Below are 18,421 nucleotides of genomic sequence, written 5' to 3'. Positions count from 1 at the left end.
AGCTCTTGTGTCAAGTCAAGTCAAGTCAATTTTATTTGTATAGCCCTTAATCACAGACAGTCTCAAAGGGCTTTACATAGCCACAATCGACATCCCCGATCTTAACCCCCAGGAGGGCAAGGAAAAACTCACAAAACCTCATTAGGGGAAAAGTGAGAAACCTTGAGAAGGGACCACAGATGGGGGAATCCCACTTCCAGGATGTCCAGGCTGCAATGGATGCCAACTGGGCAACATTTGACACATACAATGATGCTATGCAATAATAGATGAGATAATATAAGAGTCAATTGAATGAAGTGCTGCAGGAAGATGACTTCAGTGGAGTGGGTCCTCATCCAGGGCCGTAATATCCATGGCAGCATATCCGAAGATGAGCCTTCGATCTTGTACCGGTCAGTTGGTGTAAATTCAGTACAGCCACTTCCAAGTGAATCGCCATCACCTAATTCGGGGAATTGGGAACAGAAAAGAAAGAACAGAAATAGCAAACAGGCCAACAAGTAGTTCAATGAAGTGCTGAAATATAAGGAAATCAGAAAAGGCGCTGCATGAAGACGACTTCGGCAGAGCAGGTCCCTTCCCGGTTTGTCAGTGCCGTAATCTTCAAAGCATGTCCCCATCACCTAATTCCCAAGCAGGGGAAGGAGGGGGCAGAAAAGAGAAGAAGCGGCAGTAAACAGGCCAACAAATAATTAAATTAGATGCTAAAGTATATAAATAAATTGATCAAATGTCGCGCTGCAGGAAGACGACATCACTGGAACAGGTGCATGCCCAGTTGGTCAATGCCTTAAACTTCCTAGTGGGTCACTGTCACCTAATCCCCCAGCCGGGGGAAAAGGGGGCAGAAAAGAAAACAAAAGAAAAAAAGCGGCAGTAAACAGGCCAACAAATATTTCAGCTAAATGCACAAGAGTATAAATGCGTCTTTAATAGTGTTTTGAACATTTCTACTGAGGTGGCGCCTCTAATATCTGAGGGAAGTGCATTCCAAAGCATTGGTGCCCGAATAGAGAACGCTCTAGAACCTGCGGACTTCTTTTTGGCTCGCGGGATCACTAAAAGACCAGCATTTTGTGAGCGAAGGTTTCGGGACGGAACATATGGTACCACGAGGTCAACGAGATAAGAAGGTGCTAAGCCGTGCAATATTTTAAAAGTAAGTAGCAGAACTTTAAAATCACATCTCAAGTGGACCGGAAGCCAATGCAAATTGGCTAATATCGGGGTAATATGATCAAACTTTCTCGTCTTAGTTAAGAGTCTAGCTGCTGCATTTTGAACTAACTGCAGACTTTTAATACTCGACATGGGGAGACCCGAGAGCAAAGCGTTACAATAGTCGAGGCGAGACGTAACAAACGCATGGATTAAGATTTCCGCGTCACACGTTGATAGAATTGGGCGAATTTTAGCAATGTTACGCAGATGAAAAAACGCAGTTCGAGTAATATTTTTAATGTGCATTTGAAAAGACATAGTTGCGTCAAATATAACACCGAGATTTTTTGTTGAATCCTTTTGGATAATATTACATTTATCGATATTCAGAGTGGTGTCTTTGAAAAGGTACCGATGACGCGCTGGTCCAATGATGAGCATCTCGGTTTTATCTGAGTTAAGACGCAAAAAATTGAAAGACATCCATTGTTTAATTTCGGCAAGGCACGCCTCTAATTTATAGCAGTCGCGCGGATTCGTTATATCCAACGGCATGTATAATTGCGTATCATCAGCATAACAGTGAAAACTAATGTTATATTTCCGTATAATATCACCAAGCGGTAGCATATAGATGCTAAACAATAGAGGTCCAAGTACCGATCCCTGCGGAACTCCACATATGATCTTACAAAGATCCGAAGTCGTATTGCCATGAATTACACGGTGCGTCCTCTCCGACAGATACGAATTAAACCAAGAAAGCGCTGAACCTGAAATGCCAACACACGTTTCAAGGCGTTTTAATAATATGTTATGATCAACGGTATCAAAAGCGGCACTAAGATCGAGTAAGAGTAATATTGATGAGGTGTCAGCGTCCATAGCTATGAGAAGATCATTAGTAACTTTAGCAAGGGCCGTCTCAGTAGAGTGGTCGGCTCTAAAACCCGATTGGAAAGGTTCAAATTGATTATTAGCAGTCATATATTCATTAAGTTGTTGCGCTACGACTTTTTCAAGAATTTTTGCAATAAACGGAAGATTTGAAACCGGCCTATAGTTGATGAGACTCTCTGGGTCAAGGTTTGGTTGCTTAAGTAACGGTCGGATAACGGCGGTCCTAAAAGCTGCTGGTACTCCACCCGTGGTAAGTGATAGATTAATTATATTTAAAACAGACGGTCCTAGGGTCGTAAACAGTTCTTTAATTAGTTTACCAGGAAGCGGATCAAGCACACAAGTTGTCGGTTTTGCTGCACTAACCAATTTTGTTAGGCTCTCAAGAGATATTTTTTTAAATTGACATAAGGTTATCGGACAGTTATCAGCCCTAATGTCCCTATTAACACCATTTATCGCGGATTTCGACGGAATTTTAAGAACAGTGTCTTTAATCTCATCACGAATACATTCTATCTTCTGAGTAAAAAATTGCATAAAATCGTGAGCTGAATAGGAAGAGCTATCCGAGGTTGGTCGCTGTTGCATTAGCATTGCTACGGTATCAAATAAATATTTAGGGTTGTTTTTATGTAAGACAATTAATCTAGAATAATAATTAGTTTTGGCTAAATTAAGCGCTTCTTTGAATATTAGTAAACTATCGCACCATGCCTGACGGAAGACCTCAAGTTTGGTCGCACGCCATTTGCGCTCAAGCTTCCTACAAGATCGTTTCAGTACGCGCGTTTCCTCTGTAAACCACGGAGTAAGCCTCTTTGGACGAGTTTTCGTTTTTAAAGGCGCGACGGAGTCAAGCGCATTTAACAAAGCGACATTAAAGTTGTTTGTGAGATCATCAATCGTACCAATATAATTAGGAAACGAAGCAGTTGCTAAAGGGAGTAGCTCAGAGAACGCAACGATGGTTGAGGAGCTAATGTTACGGCTGCTATAATTTTGATTATGGTCAGAACGATGACAGTGAGCCAAGACTTCAAATTTGATAAAGTAATGGTCAGATATAGCACTGGTGTACGGTAATACAATTATTTTTGAAGATGCTAAGCCTCGGGTTAATACCAAATCTAGCGTATTGCCATTTATATGCGTTGCTTCATTTATTATTTGCGTGAAACCAAACATATCAATGATTGTCCGAAACGCTACGGTAAGTGGTTCCGACGGGAGATTCATATGAATGTTGAAGTCGCCCATGATAAGTATATTATCCGCATGAGTTACTAAATCAGCTACGAATTCAGAAAATTCATCTAAAAAGCCGGAGTAAGAGCCAGGTGGACGATAAAGAACGGCAAGATAAAACGGCAGCTCGGCTGAGGATCGCATAATGAGAACTTCAAATGTTTTAAAGGAATTGCTAAAACGAGGACTAAGTTTTAGGTTAGATTCGGAAATGAGGGCTACACCCCCGCCTTTCTTTTGAGGGCGCGCAACATGCGAGCTCACGAAGTTTGGAGGCGAAGCCTCATTTAGCGGTAAAAACTGATTCGGTTTTAACCAGGTCTCGCAAAGACCAATCATGTTAAGATTATGGTCTCTAATAAGGTCATTAACTAACAAGGCTTTCGATGAAAGCGATCTAATATTTAAAAACCCGAGTTTCAGTAATAAAAGTTATGAACAGAATCGGCGACAAAGGGCAGCATTGGCGGAGTCCATCCCTCACTGGAAACGAATCCGACTTATTGCCAGCAATGCGGACCAAACTCTGACATCGGTGGTACAGGGACCCAACTGCCCGTATCAAGGGGCTCGGTACCCCGTACTCCCGGAGCACGCTCCACAGAACTCCCCGTGGGACACGGTCGAACGCCTTCTCCAAGTCCACAAAACACATGTAGACTGGTTGGACGAACTCCCATGCACCCTCAAGGACGCAGTAGAGAGTGTAGAGCTGGTCCACTGTTCCACGGCCAGGACGAAAACCACACTGCTCCTCTTGGATCTGAGATTCAACCTCCCGACGGACCCTCCTCTCCTGTACCCCTGAGTAGACCTTACCAGGGAGGCTGAGGAGTGTGATTCCTCTATAATTGGAACACACCCTCCGGTCCCCCTTTCTCAAAAAGGGGGACCACCACCCCGGTCTGCCAATCCAGAGGCACTGTCCCCGATGTCCACGCAATGTTGTAGAGGCATGGCAACCATGACAGCCCCACAATATCCAGAGCCCTAAGGAACTCCGGGCGGATCTCATCCACCCCCGGGGCCTTGCCACAGAGGAGCTTGTTAACCACCGCGGTTACTTCAGCCCCTGAGATAGATGAGTCCACCATGGAGTCCTCAGGCTCTGCTTCCTCAATGGAAGGCGTGTCAGTAGAATTGAGGAGGTCTTCGAAGTATTCTCCCCACCGACTCACAACGTCCCGAGTCGAGGTCAGCAGCACCCCATCTCCACTATAAATAGTGTTGATGGTGCACTGCTTCCCTCTCCTGAGACGACGGATGGTGGACCAGAATTTCTTCGAAGCCGTCTGGAAGTCGTTTTCCATGGCCTCACCGAACTCCTCCCACGCCCGAGTTTTTGCTTCGGCAACCACCGAAGCCGTATTCTGCTTGGCCAGTCGGTACCTGTCAGCTGCCTCCGGAGTCCCACAGGCCAGAAAGGCCCGATAGGACTCTTTCTTCAACCTGACAGCATCCCTTACCGCCGGTGTCCACCAGCGGGTTCGGGGGTTGCCGCCACGACAGGCACCGACAACCTTGCGTCCACAGCTTCGATCAGCTGCCTCAACAATGGAGGCACGAAACATGGTCCTCTCAGACTGAATGTCCGCTGCCTCCCCCGGTACGTGGGCGAAGTTCTGCCGGAGGTGGGAGTTGAAACTCTTTCTGACAGGGGATTCTGCCAAGCGTTCCCAGCAGACCCTCACAATACGCTTGGGTCTGCCGGGTCGGACCGGCATCTTCCCCCACCATCGGAGCCAACTCACCACCAGGTGGTGATCAGTTGACAGCTCCGCCCCTCTCTTCACCCGAGTGTCCAAAACATGCGGCCGCAAATCCGATGACACGACAACAAAGTCGATCATCGAACTGCGGCCTAGGGTGTCCTGGTGCCAAGTGCACATATGGACACCCTAATGCTTGAACATGGTGTTCGTTATCGACAATCCATGACGAGCACAGAAGTCTAGTAACAGTACACCACCCGGGTTCAGATTGGGGGGGCCATTCCTCCCAATCACGCCCTTCCAGGTCTCATTGTCGTTACCCACGTGAGCATTGAAGTCCCCCAGCAGGACGAGGGAGTCTCCAGGAGGAACGCTCTCCAGCACACCCTCCAAAGACTCCAAAAAGGGTGGGTACTCTGAACTGCTGTTTGGTGCATAAGCACAAACAACAGTCAGCACCCGTCCCCCCACCTTGAGGCGGAGGGAGGCTACCCTCTCGTCTACCGAGGTGAACCCCAGTGTACAGGCGCCAAGCCGGGGGGCAATAAGTATGCCCACACCTGCTCGGCGTCTCTCACCTTGGGCAACTGCAGAGTGGAAGAGTGTCCAACCCCTCTCAAGAGGACCGGTACCAGAGCCTAAGCTGTGTGTGGAGGTGAGCCCGACGATATCTAGTCAGAATTTCCCTGCCTCGCACACCAGCTTAGGCTCCTTCCCAACCAGAGAGGTGACATTCCATGTCCCAAGAGCTAGTTTCTGTAGCCGGGGATCAGAGCGCCAAGGTCCCTGCCTCTTGCCGCTGCCCGACTAGCATTGCACCGAACCCCTTTGGCCCCTCCCACAGGTGGTGAGCCCATGTGAGGGGGAACCCACGTTGCGGCTTCGGGCTGAGCCCCATGGGTGCAGGCCCGGCCACCAGGCGCTCGCCAATGAGCCCCACCTCCAGGCCTGGCTCCAGAGGGGGGCCCCGGTGACCCGCGTCCGGGCAAGGGAAATCGTGGTCCATGTATTGTGGTCATCATTGGGGTTCTTGTGAGCCATGCTTTGTCTGGACCCTCACCTAGGACCTGTTTGCCAAGGGTGACAATACCAGGGGCAAAAAAGCCCCCGACAACTTAGCTCCTAGGATCATTGGGACACGCAAACCCCTCCACCATGATAAGGTGACAGCTCAATTAAATCAGTATCTAAATATTAAAAGAATCAACGTCTAAGCGCAGTCCTGCTCTACCAAACCGAATATGACAGAAATGTTGCATTTCTTGGCTTCCAAAAACTTAAACTTCCGCATCGTCATTATGCTCAGCCACCATCTGGACTGGGAGCTACTTTTCAGTCCATGTGTTCAATCAAACCCGTCCCTCAGGGGATGTGGAGGGTTCTCTTGAAACATGCAAGGTTTTGAGAAATTAGAATCAGTCTTTAAATTGAATGGGGAACCAAAGTCTAAACACAGTCCTGGTCCAAGTAAACAGAGTTTAACCCAATACTACCTTTCTACACTTACAAAAATATCCAACTTCATCTTGGTTACTAAGCCTTCTGAATTTAGAGACACTTTTCAGTCCTTTGGAAAACCCCAAGCACTGATGAGGTGGCCGAGTGGTTAAGGTGATGGACTGCTAATCCATTGTGTTCTACACCCATGGGTTCGAATCCCATCCTCATCGAATCGCTGCATTTTCTTAGTTGGTTATATTGTGGGAAGGTTGTTTCACCCTGTTGTTTAGGATATGTTAAGGTATCTCTGGGATTTTTAATTGTCTAAAGCCAATTAAATCATCCACCCATCCATTCAATATCCTCCGCTTATCCGGGGTCGGGTCGCAGAGGCATCAGCTTCAGCAGGGAAGCCCAGACTTCCCGCTCCCCAGCCACATCTTTCAGCTGTGCCGGAGGGATGCCGAGGCGTTCCCAGGCCAGCTGGGAGACGTAGTCTCTCCAGCGTGTCCTGGGTCGTCCTCTGGGCCTCCTGCCGGTGGGACATGCCCGGAACACCTCCCCAGGGAGGCGTCCAGGAGGCATCCTAAAGAGATGCCCGAGCCACCTCATCTGGCTCCTCTCTACGTGGAGGAACAGCGGCTCGACACTTAGTCCCTCCAGGATGTTCGAACTTCTCACCCTATCTCTAAGGGAGAGCCCAGACACCCTGCGGAGGAAACTCATTTCGGCCGCTTGTACCCGAGATCTTGTTCTTTCGGTCGCGACCCACAGCTCGTGACCATAGGTGAGGGTCGGAACGTAGATCGACCGGGAAATCGAGAGCTTCGCCTTTTGGCTCAGCTCACTCTTCACCACGACAGACCGATACAGCGTCCGCATCACAGCGGAGGCTGCACCGATCCGCCTGTCGATCTCTCGCTCCGTCCTCCCCTCACTCGTAAACAAGACCCCAAGATACTTAAACTCCTCCACTTCCGGCAGGATCTCCTCCCCGACCTGGAGAGGGCACTCCACCCTTTTCCGCCTGAGAACCATGGTCTCAGATTCAGAGGTGCTCATCTTCATCCCAACCGCTTCACACTCGGCTGCGAACCGCTCCAGTGAGAGGTGGAGATAACGGCCTGAGGAAGCCAACAGTACCACATCATCTGCGAAAAGCAGAGATGAAATACTGTGGTCACCAAACCGGATCCCCTCATCACCTCGACTGCGCCTAGAAATTCTGTCCATAAAAGTTATGAACAGAATCGGCGACTAAGGGCAGCATTGGCGGAGTCCATCCCTCACTGGAAACGAATCCGACTTATTGCCAGCAATGCGGACCAAACTCTGACATCGGTGGTACAGGGACCCAACTGCCCGTATCAAGGGGCTCGGTACCCCGTACTCCCGGAGCACGCTCCACAGAACTCCCCGTGGGACACGGTCGAACGCCTTCTCCAAGTCCACAAAACACATGTAGACTGGTTGGACGAACTCCCATGCACCCTCAAGGACGCAGTAGAGAGTGTAGAGCTGGTCCACTGTTCCACGGCCAGGACGAAAACCACACTGCTCCTCTTGGATCTGAGATTCAACCTCCCGACGGACCCTCCTCTCCTGTACCCCTGAGTAGACCTTACCAGGGAGGCTGAGGAGTGTGATTCCTCTATAATTGGAACACACCCTCCGGTCCCCCTTCTTAAAAAGGGGGACCACCACCTCGGTCTGCCAATCCAGAGGCACTGTCCCCGATGTCCACGCAATGTTGTAGAGGCGTGGCAACCATGACAGCCCCACAATATCCAGAGCCCTAAGGAACTCCGGGCGGATCTCATCCACCCCCGGGGCCTTGCCACCGAGGAGCTTGTTAACCACCTCGGTTACTTCAGCCCCTGAGATAGATGAGTCCACCACGGAGTCCTCAGGCTCTGCTTCCTCAATGGAAGGCGTGTCGGTAGAATTGAGACAGGTCTTCGAAGTATTCTCCCCACCGACTCACAACGTCCCGAGTCGAGGTCAGCAGCACCCCATCTCCACTATAAATAGTGTTGATGGTGCACTGCTTCCCTCTCCTGAGACGACGGATGGTGGACCAGAATTTCTTCGAAGCCGTCTGGAAGTCGTTTTCCATGGCCTCAACGAACTCCTCCCACGCCCGAGTTTTTGCTTCGGCAACCACCGAAGCCGTATTCTGCTTGTCCAGTCGGTACCTGTCAGCTGCCTCCGGAGTCCCACAGGCCAGAAAGGCCCGATAGGACTCTTTCTTCAGCATGACAGCATCCCTTACCGCCGGTGTACACCAGCGGGTTCGGGGGTTGCCGCCACGACAGGCATCGACAACCTTGCGTCCACAGCTTCGATCGGCTGCCTCAACAATGGAGGCACGAAACATGGTCCTCTCAGACTGAATGTCTGCTGCCTCCCCCGGCACGTGGGCGAAGTTCTGCCGGAGGTGGGAGTTGAAACTCTTTCTGACAGGGGATTCTGCCAAGCGTTCCCAGCAGACCCTCACAATACGCTTGGGTCTGCCGGGTCGGACCGGCATCTTCCCCCACCATCGGAGCCAACTCACCACCAGGTGGTGATCAGTTGACAGCTCCGCCCCTCTCTTCACCCGAGTGTCCAAAACATGCGGCCGCAAATCCGATGACACGACTACAAAGTTGATCATCGAACTGCGGCCTAGGGTGTCCTGGTGCCAAGTGCACATATGGACACCCTAATGCTTGAACATGGTGTTCGTTATCGACAATCCATGACGAGCACATAAGTCTAGTAACAGAACACCATTCGGGTTCAGATTGGGGGGCCATTCCTCCCAATCACGCCCTTCCAGGTCTCACTGTCGTTACCCACGTGAGCATTGAAGTCCAGAAAAGTATGTCTGTGTTGTAAAAGGAACCATGCTATTGAAGACTGCAAAGAATTGAGTAACAAAAAGAGGGAAGAGAAAGTTGAGTTCTTCAAATCAAATGGAATCTGTTTTGGCTGCATGAACAAAGGTCACATTCGCAAGGACTGCAGAAAAAGACATACCTGCAAAATCTGCACATTGAAGCATCCTACAATGCTACACATTGAAAGGACAAAGACAGACGACAAGCAAGAGACACCAGTCGCAGGTACAGACAAGACGCCAACAGTAGCCAGTGCTCTTGTGTCTTTAGAGAAGCACCTTCATATCGGGGCCGGTGACACCCAGACACTCGCCATAGTTCCTGTTAAGGTGAAAATGGCAAACAGCAATACTTGTGTGCAAACGTACGCCTTTCTAGATCCAGGTGGCACAGCAACGTTTTGCACAACTGCTTTGCAAGGACGACTAAATGTCCGCGGAAGGAAAACGAGAATTCTAGTGAAAACCCTTGGACACCAGAAGACGATAACTGTGGAAAAAATCTCAGGCCTTGAAGTTTCTAATCTTGCGGAAAATGACTTCATAAAGCTGCCGGCAGTATACACCCAAGATGAGATACCTGTAACAAAGGAGCAAATTCCAACATCGGAATCACTGAAGGAATGGGATTACCTAAAGGCTTTTGTTACTGCCGTTTCAATGATACGCTGGCTAAAGAAAGTTTTAACGCGCACTCACTCACCATGGGTTGAAGTTGCGATGACGTTCGCTCGGCTTCACTGGTCTTGATGTTGATGTGTAGTTATGTATGTCACGTCAAACAGTCAAGGGTTAGTCTTAATTGTTGGCATTTCAGTCCAGATGTCATGCCGTGAAGTCAAGTAAATCAAATAAATAAATCAATGGCTACGGTCTTCCAAACTTCAAATCAAAACCAAAGGCGCATATGCGGTAATCAATACAATATACTATCTTCTATCTTCCACTTTGTACATAAATAATGCGTCTTGAGTAAGTGCGGTTGAAAAACGGTATCCGACCAGCGTTCCCCCACCTGTCCTGCATTCGTTATTTATGGATGAACGCAACCAGTGCTGACGTCATCAATTGCCCTAGTGGTGGTGTTGCCATACTGCATTACTCAAAAGAAAACTGCTCCAACACTCAATGATCGGTCATTTGGCATCTAAGGAAATTTCACGACCACCACCCAGTGGCGGGCGATCAAGGCCATTAAGGCCTTCTCTGCTGGCCTAACAGTATCATGAAATCATATTCATATTTAAGATAAAGGTTTATTAAACTATATTGTCAGGGATGTTTCTGTCAAAACAAGCTTGAACAAATGAATCAACCAGCCAAGATTGTCTTTGTCACCCGCGAGGAGCAGTCATCCAAAGCCCTCAGTGTGAGGAGGCCCAGGAGGAACAGCTGAAGCTTCCTGCTCCCGTGTGGTTTTTATTGCATCACAGCAAAGCAATTTGAATATGCAACTCATACAAAATGGAAAACTTGAACCTTGACTTTATCACATTCGCCCAGGTTCTTCCTGCTTATTCTAACAGTTTCAGTTTACAAGACATCTTTTGGTTCAGACTTCTGCTAATTCTGAACCGCAAAGGAGTCCATGTTCTCTTGTGACTTTGCAGCGCAGACACTTCTGCTACTTTCTAACAGTTTGAGATGTGCATCTGTTTTGTGGCTTCCTGTCAGCGCAGGCACTTCTGTTAACACTGAATCACAAACGTACATGTTCACTTGAACTTCAATTGACCTGCAAGCATAGTTTGAAACTTGATAATATGACAAACTAATTTCTTTGACAATTTTATAAATGCATTGCTGATGTCAAGCGATTACACTTCTAAACTAATTAACCCCCCAAAATTCCGTAATTAAGAGTGACTATTTTTTGTGAAGCTTTTAACAGGTATTTATATATATCTTGAATATATATTTTATATATCTTGAAAAATACATAATTAATTATAATTAATGTAAAATCACCAAATATAAAGTGTATTTTAAATCAAAGACTATTCTAATAGCTTTCTTTGATCCTTGAATGCGATCTAAATTGAGTCATATTTACAGAAATTTTTCAATTCTCAAAACTTACAATACAATACATTTAGTTATAAGCACCACACTCCAGCAGTGTTGGTTTGCAAGGCCCAGTGGTAACCTAAGCAGCGTCTCTTTTTCTGAGATGATGTACTAAAGATGTACAGCTAATAGGGTACAGTGTTTGAATTTGGCTTTGCAAGATATGCAAATAAATTTTTGAAGTAAACAAAACTGAGTTAACTCTGACCTAGGCTGCACCCTGGATTCTGTGGACTCAGTGGAGGGGGCAGGAGGATGATGGCTAAACTGTCATCAATGCTGGACAACCCAGCCCACCCCATGCAGGGCACTCTAACAGCACTCTGCGGCTACTTCAGTGATAGACTGTTACACCCTCGCTGTGCAAAAGATATATATATATATATATATATATATATATATATATATATATATATATATATATATATATATATATATATATATATATATATATATATATGTGACGGGCCACTCCTTTTGTGGCGATTTGCAGCACCACGTCGCTGTCGCTCCGATACACCACGGACACTCAGGTGGATTTTGGAATAGTTTCTTTAATTTAATTCTGCAACACAATGTGGCAAGAGCAAGAGTGAAGTCGCAACCAGCTCGAGATAATCACTCTGCAACCCTCGTAGCTCTAACTGACGCCATGCGGGATGCAGATGCCACATTGTGTGCCGTTGCGTCACTTCCGCCATAATTTAACATCGTATATATATTTTACACCGTTACATACACCCCCCTTAAATTATGCAGAAGTGCGGCAACATACATAAAAGACTGTGGTTGCCGGGCAACAATGCACAAAAGTGTCAATATCAGAAATCCTTCCTGAAGAAGTGCGGAAGAACAGGGTGGTTCTAAACCCCATTCCCATCACAGACAATTAGAAATGCCATTTACATTTCACATAACTGCACATATTCACACCCGTTAACAGAGACCGTCGTTCCTAGTCATAAACAATATCAAACCAGTTACTAAAATAAATAGCAGTAGCAATCAAGAAAAATAAAAACAGTCATACAACCATCCAATGGTCACACTAAACCCATACTAATGCTGGCATCCCTACTCTTTGGCAAGACATCTCACATATAAGCCAATCAGGGGGCTTAACTGTCCTACCACACCTTGTGAAAGTCACAGAGCCCTGCATGTCATGTGGTTGTGTGCAAACTACTTCCTCTAGCTCAATTTCAACTGGGGCTGGGTCATTCAAGGCAACGTGTGAGTCTAAAGTCATATGTGCATGAGTGTCATGGCTGAATTCGGATTCAGTACAGAATCTGTGAGGCAGTCCTGCTGACTGATGTCCCTCAGTGACATCCTCCTGACAGGGATCATCAGAGTACTCTTCTACTGAGAAGCACACACGTTCCGCCACTGCTTGAACTGGTGACTGCATGAGCCAGTTCTCAGTGCGCACTTGAGCATCCTCCTGCTCATCAAGATTGGAACTCCTGACACTCCCATTGTGTGCTTCCACCTGTGACTCTTCTGAAGACAATTGGTGCTGGGAACGTTAGGAAGTCAACTGGGAGACGTAAGTTCCTGTGTACAACTTTCTCCCGACCAGTGTCTCCATCGCGGATCCTGTACACATTGATCGATGGCCTCACAGACACCACATCATAAGGGGTTGAATCCCAACGATCCGCAACTTTCTTCTTGCCCTTCTCACCTCGGCTGGCCAGCAGCACCCTGTCACCCACAGCCAAAGGTAGCCCTTTTACTCGGCGGTTGTAAATCTGGGCGTGGCGGGTCTGTTCTTTGACTGCATGTTGTTGAGCAATCTTTGCAGCCACATTGAGGTCTCTCCTCAAGCAGTTCACAAATTCATTGTGGCTGACAACGTTGGTATTCTCCAGAACATGATGGAACATAATGTCAACAGGCAAACGAGGGACTCGTCCAAACATCAAGTAGAACGGTGCAAAGCCTGTGGTCTCGTGCACTGTGCAGTTATAGCAGAATGTCAACATGTTCAGCATCTGAGGCCATCTGGACTTCGAGTTTGGGGGAAGCGTCCTGATCATGCCGCCCAGAGTTCTGTTGAATCTTTCGGCAATACCGTTGCCCATTGGATGATACGGTGTCGTGTGGGACTTGTGCACGCCTGCCATCTCAAGAAGGTCCTTGATGAGCCTACTCTCAAAGTTAGCCCCCTGATCCGAATGGATCCTTGTAGGGAACCCATAGACACAGAAAAATTTGTCCCACAAGCAGCGGGCAACTTGCTTTGCTGACTGGTTCCTGCAGGGGAAGGCGAGAGCCAACTTTGAGAAATGGTCCGTCACAACAAGGACATCAGTGGTGTTCTTGTCACCAGACTCCGCTGTCCAGAAATCAATGCACACCAGCTCCATTGGGAAAGAAGTATGGATGTTCTCGAGTGGTGCTCGGGCGTTTGGTTCAGGGGTCTTACCCAGGATGCATCTCTGGCACTGCTTTATGTGTCTCACAATGTCCTTCTCCATCCCAGTCCAGAAGAACCGTTCACTAGCCAGAGAGAGTGTTCTTGAACAGCCCTGATGACCAGCCGCGTCATGAACACCATGCAAGACTTGACGTTTCAGAGATTCAGGGGTGACGAACTGAAATACCTTCCGGTTCATGTGGCGGTCCCTCCTCACTCTGTAAAGAGTTCCATCACGAACCTTCAACTTCTTCCAGTGCCTCAACAACACAAGCACACAGCGAGACTCGTCAGCTCTTTCGCGTGCATTGGGTCTCTTATGCCGCTGAACATAAAAGAGCACTCTGCTCAACGTAGCATCTTGCTGCTGCAGATTGTGTAACTGGCTGTAGGGGATGGCAACAGAAGGATCCTCTTCTGGCAACTGTAATGACGACGGGGTTGCGCCGGGTAGCCAGGAGACACCGCCAGTTTGCTGGGCATCCAAATCAGCAGACACCTCCTCAGCACCAATAGCACAGCCGGGCGACTGATAGGGAACTTGCCCTTGGGGAGCTACTTCGTCTGCAACACCCCCAGCAGTGTGAACAACCTGGCAGTTGGTGGTCAAACGGAAGGCATCCTGTACAGTGTCATTAACAACTCCTTTGACTTCTTCCAACAAGGACAGATAGGGTTCTTTCACCAGACGATGACTCACGCAAGACTGGACAAAGGGTTCACGGCTCAGGGCGTCAGCCACCGTGTTCTTGGGTCCTGGAACGTACTTCAAGTCAAAGTCATATGCTGCCAGCTTTGACACCCATCTCTGTTCGCAGGCATCCAGCCTGGGCTTCGTCAGAATATAGGTCAAGGGGTTGTTGTCAGACCACGCAGTGAAGTGTCTACCTTTAAGCCAGTGGGGGAACTTGTCACATATGGCCCACTTCAAAGCAAGAAATTCAAGCCTGTGCGCTGGGTAGTTCAACTGGGCTCGCGATAGTGTCTTGCTAGCAAAAGCCACCGGTCTTGCAACCTTCTCATCAGATTGGAGCTGGAAAAGAACGGCTCCAATGCCATCGAATGAAGCATCGACTGCAAGGATGAAAGGCTTCCCAAAGTCAGGATGGGCCAATGTCACACTGTGTGACAAGTCGTGCTTCAAGGTCTCAAAGGCTTCCAGACACTTAGCAGTCCAGTCTTGTGCTGTTAACTTCACATGACTCGAAGCGTTCAATGCCGATCTCGCCCCTCGTTTGGCTTTACGACCAGTTCTTTGGCCCGAAAGAAGTTTGAAAAGGGGTCTGGCCTTTATGGAACAATCTTCAATAAAATGTTGATAATACAACACCATGCCCAAAAAAGATCGGATCTTCTTCTGTGAGGGAGTGACGCCATCACTGTCCATCAAGTCGGACACCTGCACTTGTTTTATGGCCTCGACTTTCCCAGGGTCTGTCTGCACACCCGACTCTGAGATGACATGGCCGAGAAACTTCACTGATCTCCGAAGAAAGTGGCACTTCTTTGGCGCGAGCCTAAGATTATGGTTCTTCAAGCGGGAGAAAACTAATTCCAACCGCTCAAGCGCTATCTGTTCCGTCGGACCAAAGACCATCAGGTCGTCAAGATAGCACAAGAGGCTAGTGAAATTCTCGTCACCGAAGATGGAAAGCATCATCCGCATGAATGTGGCTGGACTGTTTGATAGACCTTGCGGCATCCGGTTGTATTCATGCAGGCCAAAGGGAGACGAAAAAGCCGTGTACTTCTTGTGATCCTCAATCAAGGGTACATTGTAGAACCCTGATGTGAGGTCCATGGTGGAGAAGAAGACATTCCCCCCAAGTGCAGCAAGGGCATCAGCTTGATGAGGCAGCAGGTGTGCATCACGCAGTGTCCTCGCATTGAGCCACCTGAAATCTGTGCAAATGCGCAAATCTCCATTCTTCTTCCACACAAGAACCAAGGGAGATGCATACTCACTGGTAGACTTTCGAATTATTCCCTTCTCTTCCATCTCATTGAGAGCGATCCTCAGCTTCTCGTACTGACTCGGCGGCACTCTCCGATAAGGTAGGCGGAATGGTCTCTCATCCACTAGGTGTATTTTGTGCACAAAGTCAGATGCCTCCCCACAGTCCATCCTGTTTCGTGAAAAGATAGACTCACGTCTTTCAATGATTTGGAAAAGTCGGTCCCTCCACATGTCAGACACAGCACACTCATCCAGATCCAGATCGTGCAGTCCGAGCTTGTCCAATGCGAGCCTAATTTCTCCCTTGGACTTTGGCTTTGCAGCCTTAGTGACAGACTGAGAGAGAACTTGTATGTTATCAGGCTGAGACAGATCTTCAACAGCGAGGAAACACATCTGCCAGTTTTGAGTTCCTCTTCAACATCACTTGTTCACTGGAGGGGTTGATGACTTTCACTGGAAGCCATCGATCACCCCACAACGAAGCAATAACTCTGCCAACCAAAATCTTCCTTGATCTGCACCTTGACTGAGTTGGTCCAATCATGACTGTGCTGCCGATCGACATCGGTGCGGAGGCAGGAAGCTTAGCCCAAACAAGGTGTTCACTATTCGGTTGCAACATCACACATTGACGTAACTTCAGAGTGCCAACTTTGTCAAGCACATTCATACCTCTCCATTTCTCTGTGTTGGAAAGGAGTGAGAAGAAGTGGTGGGAGTCCTCATCAATGGCACTAGTGGGCTCTGATATGAGTCGCCAGTAGCTGTCAGTCCTCCTCATCAGCTGAAGAATCTTCTTGATGGCATGACTACCCAGAATTATGTCATCCGTTTGTCCAGGCACCACAAACAGAGGAACAGCCAACTTGCAATCATACACTTCCATTTTCACCTCACATACTGCCGAAGGTGTCACCTGAAGACCTCCACATGACAACATCGTCCGCAGAGTAACGTTTTAGCTCCGGGCGGAACTCCAACAACCGTGCCACAGCAGACTCGCTTATTGTGCATCCAGTCGAGCCGCTGTCAATCATTATATATATATATATATATATATATATATATATATATATATATATATATATATATACATATACATATATATATATACATATATATATATATACATATATATATATGTATATAGATAGGGCGGCACGGTGGCCGACTGGTGAGCACGATGGCCTCATCAGTGAGAGACGGCATCGGTCGTGGGTTCAATCCTGGCTGCGGCCATCCTGTGTGGAGTTTGCATGTTCTCCCTTCTTGCCTGCATGGGTTTCCTCCGGGCACTCCGATTTCCTCCCACTTTCCAAAAAAAACATGCATGGCAGGCCGGTTGAACACTCTAAATTGTCCCTGGGTATGAGTGTGAGTGCGGATGGTTGTTCGTCTCTGTGTGCCCTGCGATTGGCTGGCAACCAGTTCAGGGTGACCCCCGCCTCCTGCCCGAAGATAGCTGGCATAGGCTCCAGCACCCACCGCGGCCCGAGTGAGGAGAAGCGGTATTGAAAATGTATATATATATATATATATATATATATATATATGTGTGTGTGTGTGTATAGTGTGTATATGTATCATGTTATGTTATGTTAAGAGACGAGCGGCAGCTTTTTGGACCAGTTGGAAGTGCTTGAGCGAGGATTGGCTGACTCCAAAGTAAAAGCATTATCCTAGATGTATTGAATGCATGGATTACTGTTTCTAAGTGCTGTTGTGAAGGAAAAGGCTTCACTTTAGCCAGCTGCCTAAGATGAAAGAAGCTGGATCTGTCATGATTTGTATTTGTTATTTTTGGTTTAGTATTTGGTTTCATGTTTTGGCCTTGTTCATGTGTCTTGTCTCGTCTTGTCTATTGTGTCCACCTGTGCTCGTTTACCCAAGCCCTTGTGTTAACCAATCCGGTCCTTCCAACCCTCCATGTCTTGTCCAGGTGCTCCTCGTTGTCTCGTCAATTGGTGTGTATTTAGTTCCCTGGTTGCTTTCAGTTCTTGTTGGTTCATTGTCATTTTAAGTGTCGCTTGTCCCTGTCGCTTGTCCCGGTTGCCTGTCCCTGTTGCCAGTTCCTAGTGATGGGTAGATGAGGCATCCTGTATCGTTTCGACACAGTGACACAATGTATTGACACTGTGCTGACACTGTGTTGCTGAATACTGACACCTGGTGGACTTGCAGGAAACATTTGACAGGGTCATCTGACACTGATCTGTCAAACTAATTTTATCCAATTCCATTGATTAGCGACGTGATGTGTTTTTATATATCCTATTTCGTATTGCTTTCCATCGCACTAATTATTCTCTTTATCAAATTTATATATTTAACTGAATTATTGTTGTATTGCACTGGAGAGGGGAGCTCTCTAATCTTGTTGCACACTTGAGTACAATAACAAAGGGATTTCTGATTCTGATTAGGCATTTGCTTTCACATTATTTTTACATACACGCAATTTCATAAAAAAAATCTTTGATATTCGAGACTGTTAGAATAATATTTAGAGGTTATTATACATTTGCCATGACGCAGCTTTATTTCAATGCATTGTGCGCATGACATGTTGCAAATTCGTGGAGTGGACTATGCTTGACTGTTTACAGTTTGAGTGGAGATACAGGAGG

The 18,421-nt window shown here is 47.5% G+C and overlaps 1 non-coding gene across 1 annotated transcript; it reads left to right on the top strand.

Annotated features, from left to right (window-relative positions):
* The first annotated feature begins 6,612 nt into the window (after positions 1-6,612).
* Positions 6,613-6,694, top strand: trnas-gcu (transfer RNA serine (anticodon GCU)). Its single transcript has one exon. It is a non-coding gene; the product is annotated as a tRNA-Ser (tRNA).
* The last annotated feature ends 11,727 nt before the right edge of the window (positions 6,695-18,421 follow it).

Source organism: Idiotropiscis lumnitzeri, chromosome 9, assembly GCF_059441095.1.
Source record: "Idiotropiscis lumnitzeri isolate Australia: NSW breed Sydney's pygmy pipehorse chromosome 9, RoL_Ilum_1.0, whole genome shotgun sequence".
NCBI classification, from domain to species: Eukaryota; Metazoa; Chordata; class Actinopteri; order Syngnathiformes; family Syngnathidae; genus Idiotropiscis; species Idiotropiscis lumnitzeri.
The sequence above is the reverse complement of the archived record's forward strand: the minus strand, read 5'-3'. Positions and strand labels throughout refer to the sequence as shown.